General features: G+C 38.3%; 1 protein-coding gene across 1 annotated transcript in view; it reads left to right on the top strand.

Annotated features, from left to right (window-relative positions):
- Positions 1-6,453, top strand: part of MLLT3 (MLLT3, super elongation complex subunit) — a 255,906-nt gene that overhangs the window by 2,253 nt on the left and 247,200 nt on the right.

Genomic DNA, 6,453 nt, shown 5'->3' with positions numbered 1-6,453 from the left:
GGTTCTGTGGGAAAGGTGCAATTAGTTGTTGGGTGTGGGGAGTGGGGCTGGAGGGAATAAACAGCTTGAGCTCCTCCCCCCGCCCCCCCAAGAAATGGGTGACTTACCTGTGTTATTGGCAGAGAATGTATGGGACACAGTTATTGTTCCTTCTCGAGAAGTCGCCTCTCTTTGGGGTCTTCTCTGCCTTCCTCCCTGTATAGGAGGCATTGAGTAGCCAGTTGTCACCGACTTTTCCTTTTGTGGATTAGCCACCCCCAGCCTACACGGTCAAGATTTTATGTTTAGTTGGGGGGTTTACTCATCCACAGTCCCCAATGGCACTTAACTGCTCATTTGATTTTGAACAACCTTCCGAAATGAAATGTCTGCCCGGTGTGATCTGCAAGGGAAGCGGGTCCCTGCAAAGGTCCAGCCTAAGTTTTCAGAGGAACGATGTTTTGTCCGGTGTTTCAGTCCCTCCCCACCTTGGTTTTTAGCCTTGGTCTCTAGTTTGCGTAATCCTGCTGAGCCCTGGGTTCCCAAACATTTTCCAGAAAGGATAAGACAGTCTTGAAGAAAAGAAACCGGGTGTTCTTTTAAAAGAAATGGAGAGAGAGTTTGAGAAATCCTGATTTCTATTCCCCACAGCCTCTGGAAAGCTACTGTCTGGTTGTTTTAGTTGGATTAGTGGAGGCAACAATGTAAATACAATAAGGTGCTTTGTTTGTGAGCAGGTTTATTTATCTAAGTGGACACAATGGTTAGTAGTTATCCTCCATTTGATCCGTAATCTTTATTGGCATCTAGAACTCCTGCAGCTTCTTAGGGTCACATCATAATAAATCCATTCTGCTTAGAGCTACGTGGAAATTATTGAACATTCCGGGGCGGAATAAAGAGAAATGCTGTGTGCCTTAGAGGTGGTAGAGGCTTGTGTTAATGCTTACTTTTGTTTCCAGAGCTCATGTACTGCGATGTAGGATGTATGTTTTGCCTTTAGTGGTCTGTTTTATAGTTCCTTTTGAAAACTTGAATAGTGGAATTTGATGGGCTCTGCTGGATGGTTGATAAATGAATCCAGCTTCTAATAGATGGGGAGGAATGTGCATGGCCTATAGGGAAAGACATTTAGATTTTGCTAGCATTTTCTATCAAAATAGAGCCAGGGATATTATATTCACATTTCCTCAAAACTGTGATAAGGATGAGTATTGTCAAGTTTCTGTCACTCTAAGAGATTGAGTATGATGCCTCTTGGAATCTCCCTCTCCCTTTCCCATGTGCCCATAGAGCCACTGCAGAGGAATTTAAACAAAAGAAACCATCTTCTAAGATCCCTGGTACACACTATTATGACTGTTTGGCTGCTATTCACTTCGAGGTGAAATAATACTTAACAAAAAAACCAACCATGTTTATTGAATCAGGGAAACTAAGTCAGTTGGTAGAGGATGTGTAGCTCTTAAGATAACTTTGTTTAGGTGCCTTAACAATCTGCAAATTGGCATTATGCAATTAAAGATGCTCAACCTCCCCATATTTCACCACCATTTTCTGCTTCACTGGGTGTGTGTGGTGATGCGGCCCTTTATTCCCCATACCTAATGGTTTTCTGTCCAGCCTGGGGGCATGTGAGGGTGCTGCCCACACAGCCCACACCTGGGAGTTGTTGCTAGGGGTGGTAAGCCACTTGGTAATACCATGTCTTCCCAGATGTCTCTGGTGAGATGTCAGCTTGTCCGTTGGCCCCTTCGATTTTCATTCTCAACTGTGGAGTTTCTTTACGTAGTCTATAAGCCATTGTTTTAAAATGTTTATTTTTGGATTTTTATTTGTATGTGTGCTTCCCATGATGTGACAAGTCCTGGGAAAAATGCCAGCTTACATAGCCCAGGAGAGACCTTGTCATACTGTAATTACACATGATTCAGATTGCAAGGGAAGGTTTCCCTGTTCATTGGGAATAGTTGTAAATTCATTTAACACCAAACACACCACTTAATCCTGGGACTCATTTTTTGGCCTATAATGTCTTTCAAATTGATAAGAATAGGCACAGAATAAGAATACCAGGCATTTCTAAGTCGACTTGTGTACCTCTTACGGTGCTACATTTGCGATATTATAGACCTATAAGTGTAAGGATCGAAAATGGGAGAAACTACAAAAATGGCTTTGTGAAAAATCTGAGTCACAAAATACTTAAAGGGAATGCACATATTCTAAACTCTGAATGGCTATTAATAAGTTACGTCACTTTCACTATATATGGTAGCAGATAAACAGAAGTGGACCTTAGCACTGAGGATGAACCCCTTAGCCACGAAGATGGAGGAGTCCTTAGTTTTATAAATCTTTGGTTTGAAAAAGTGAATTAATTTTCAGGTTGATTTCCTTTATTTCACAGTAATATTATGAGAACTTGTAGAGGAAGAAATTATAGTACCATCAACTTGTTGCCCAATGAGAATTACATATGCCATTTCAGAATTGAGCTAATTGGACTTGATTTAATGAGGTTTTACTCTGTCCCAAAGATGTATTGGAGACTTTCAATTTTAAAACTACTAACACAAAGTCGAGAGAGAGAGAGAGAGAGAGAGAGAGAGATTGATTTTGATGAAATGATGAAACCTAGAGTATCCAGAATAGGCAGGTCAGAGTATAATGCATTTTAAAACCATCTACTTGATAAAAAGACCATATCTTGTTAGTACCAAAGATTTATAATAGTCTGATATGACTAAAATGAATAGTTACATTCAAAACATTCATTTAAAATATTAATGTTTTCATTTTCAGTATGATGTGAATTTGAATGAACTTTCTTTTCAATTACAGCCATCCTTACTATTACAATCTGTTCCGCTGACATTTATGATATGAAATCTGTTGCTTATTATTTTATGTAAGCTAATTTGGCCAGTGGTATGAATTGATAGCTTTTTATTTGTAGCCTTAGTCCTTTGAGTGGGCAGATAAAGCATAATAAATCCACATTTATAACTTTCCTTTGATTTAAGTGTTTGACCCAGCTTTACTGCGTCGTTCTGATTTGTGTTCTGAAATAATTTGAATAACTTTTTATCAGGGTATCTAAAATTCGAGGGTTTACTAGTTGCAGATATTGTATGCACCTGGTGTATTTTCTCTTTTGAGGTATTTAAAAGGTGTAAGGAAAAATAAAGATGGAAAACTCTACTGATAGACTCAGTGAGTGTTAAAAGATTTGTGTAGAGTTCTGTATGGAATTAAGATGACCAGTGAAAACAGTTTTATTACTTGGCATTTTGAAGCAACGTAAGTGTAATTTTCTAAGGCACCCGAAAACTCAGTTGCTGGAGGAACTCTCATGTGGTATTAGTGAGAATGTAAATTGGGCACAGACATGTTGGAGGGCATTTGGCAAAATCTAGTAAGATTGTAAACATTTATACCCGTTAACCCAGAATTTTACTTCTAGGATTTTTTTTTTTTTAACAGATATGGCTTCACAGCTACACAAAGGCACATTATTTTTCTTGTGACTGTTTTTTAATAGTAAGCCATAAGGGGGACCTCAACTGAGTAGGAATAAATGATGGTAATCTATACAAAAAGAGGTAAATCTCTTTGTAGGTACAGGAAGATCTTCAAGATAAATTAAGTGAAATAAGGCTAGTTACTAAATCAGTGTGATCCATTTAAAAATGTGCTTAACCAGATAAACACATTTATGCGTGTATGTATAAAAGTAAAACTCCTATCAATAGTTTTCTCAGAGGGTGCTGAAGGCGCTGGTGGTGATGGGGGTTATTTTTTGCAGTGTTTAATTTTTTAAAAAAGTTAATTCTATATATTTAAAGCACTCCAATGAGCAGTCATGATGCTTTAAGACTGAAAGTCAAAGAGTAAAGACCCAGTATAGAACATTGCCTTTTAAACAAGGATTAACATGTGGCTATCTAAAAGTGATCTTGAACTATCTTGAATTGCTCAGTGGTGAGGAGTTAAGGTTAGGACTTGTATTCAAATGCTAATTTAAGAGATGTTTGGTGTGATCCTGAGCAAGTCACCTCTGTGTCTTTTTCTCATTTGTGTCCTCATTTGTGTAAAGGGAATGATGATTGAACAGAACCAGTACCTCAGAAGTTGATTGAATATGAATCAGGTGTTCTCAGATTTATTGGTCTTCAGATCCCTTTACACTTAAAAGTTGAGGACTCCAAAGAGCTTTTTCTGTGCAAGTTTTATCTATTTACGGGATTAGATATTAAAGCGGAGACATTTTAAGCAAATTCTAAAACAGAAGAAGAGGAAAAAGAGTGACATTGTTTTATTTTTGTGTGTCTCTTTAATGTTTTGTTTAATAGAAGACAACTGGATCCTCTTATGTGCTTCTATGTTCAGTCTGATGTGTTATCACATGTCATTGTAGCTTCTGGAAAACTCTGCTCTACACTCAGGAGAGAAAGAGAGTAAAAAAAGGCAACTAATGTCTTAGAGTTGTTATGAAAATAATTTTAACTTTGCCAATCCCTGGAAAAGGTCTTGGGGATCCCAAACTTTGGTTTTACTGGATATATTGTATACTTAATATCCATTCTGTGCAGCCCATTTTATACTGTGTTATCTGTGTTCCGTGGAAGCCTTTTACATCTATTATTTTAGGGGACCCTCTATAGCATGACCTTCGTGAGGTAGACAGGGTAGGGGTATCAATGGGTTTCATAATTTTACCTTAAAGATTCTTTGTTCCTTCTCTTGGTTCCTTGAAGTTTTCTTCCAGTGCCCTTCCGTGGACCAACCTTAGCCCTTCCACTCTCTTTTCTGGTCATTTATTACAGATGATTCCTACTTAACACAGCTTTTATAGTTCTAAGATGGGGAATTTTTTAATCTCTTAGTGACTTAAGTTTTCAAAAGAGAACTTGCAGGGGGGAGACGTTAAATACAATTATACCAATTACAAAATTAAGCAAGGACTCAATATATTACTGAACTTTATTGGATTTTAATTTATTTGACCAGAATGTAGAATATTTTTGATCTTTGAAACATAATGCTTCACATTGCCCTAATGGAAATAATATAGATTTCTATATTTTGTTCCTTTGGTCTTTTTACTTTGTTTTAGTCTATGCTTTTACTCCTGAGAGAAGAAGCTGACATGTAGAAAGAGAAATTCCCTTGTTCAGTGATACAAAATCATACTCTCTTAAAACATTAGTTTTGTGTGCATGTGGTCAGAATCTCTTTAGTTCATTCTCTTCCTAATAACATATCTTGTAATGCTTTAACCTTTTATTCTCTTATACTTTGTGGTTCTCCTTACTCTTGTTTGTAGTGCTGTATTCATTTTTGGGACTATAACTTGTCTGAAAAGAGTCTTTGGATAAATAATTGCCCATTGATGATAATACAGGTAGCTCACAGTGTTTTGTAAAAAGAGCTTTTGTTATAAATATCATAGAAATTGAGAAATTACATTGCACAATTGTACAGAGCTGGGGATAAAGCACTGATGCGCAGTTAGACATTCTTACCCTTGCACAGATGGAATATCTTTTTAAAGCTGAATTGTATGGTATTACGTTGAATATAGATTTGTTATACATTATTTGGACATACAGATTGTTCTCATTTGAGTTTGACATGAATAATGCTATGTGAACATCCTTGACACTTATTTAAATCCTCACCTGAGCACATGTTTTCATTGATTGTTAGAGAGGAAGGGGGCGGGAGAGAGAGAAGAGGAGAGGGGAGGGGAGGGGAGGGGAAGGGAGGGGAGGGGAGGGGAGGGGAGGGGAGGGGAAACGCTGATAGGATGCCTCCAGCATCTGCCCCAATTGGGGATCGAACCAGCATCCTTTTGGTGTACCAGACGATACTCAGATCAAACGAGTCACCTAGCTGAGGCCTTGACATTTATTCCTATGGTTTTTCAATAATTTTTTATGTTAACTTTCCAGATGGGAGGTAGGTGAGTCAAGGTATATAGATTTTAAATTTTGATAATGCATCACCAACTTTCCTCCAAAAAGATTGTACCAGTTTATACTGCCTGTTTCCTCACGTGGTTGCCAGTACTGGGAATTCATAATTTAAAAAACATATATATTTTTATTGATTTCAGAGAGGAAGGGAGAGGGAGAGAGAGAGAGAATCATCCGTGATGAGAGAATCATTGATCTGCTTCCTTCTGCACACCCCACACTGGGGATGGAGCCCGCAACCCACGCCCTGACCGGGAATCGCACTATGACCTCCAGGTTCATAGCTCGAGGCTTAACCACTGAGCCACATTGGCCAGGCAGTTTTTTTTTTAAATTCTTTATTATTGAAAGTTTTACATATGTCTCCTTTTCCCCCCATTGACCTCCCCCACCTGCTCCTGCCCTCCAGCACATGCCCCCACCCCCCTATTGTCTGTGTCCTTTGGTCATGCTCATTTGCACGGATACAAGTCCTTTGGTTGATCTCTTACCT

This window comes from Myotis lucifugus, unplaced genomic scaffold (genome assembly GCF_000147115.1).
Source record: "Myotis lucifugus unplaced genomic scaffold, Myoluc2.0 scaffold_221, whole genome shotgun sequence".
Classification (NCBI taxonomy): domain Eukaryota; kingdom Metazoa; phylum Chordata; class Mammalia; order Chiroptera; family Vespertilionidae; genus Myotis; species Myotis lucifugus.
The sequence above is the reverse complement of the archived record's forward strand: the minus strand, read 5'-3'. Positions and strand labels throughout refer to the sequence as shown.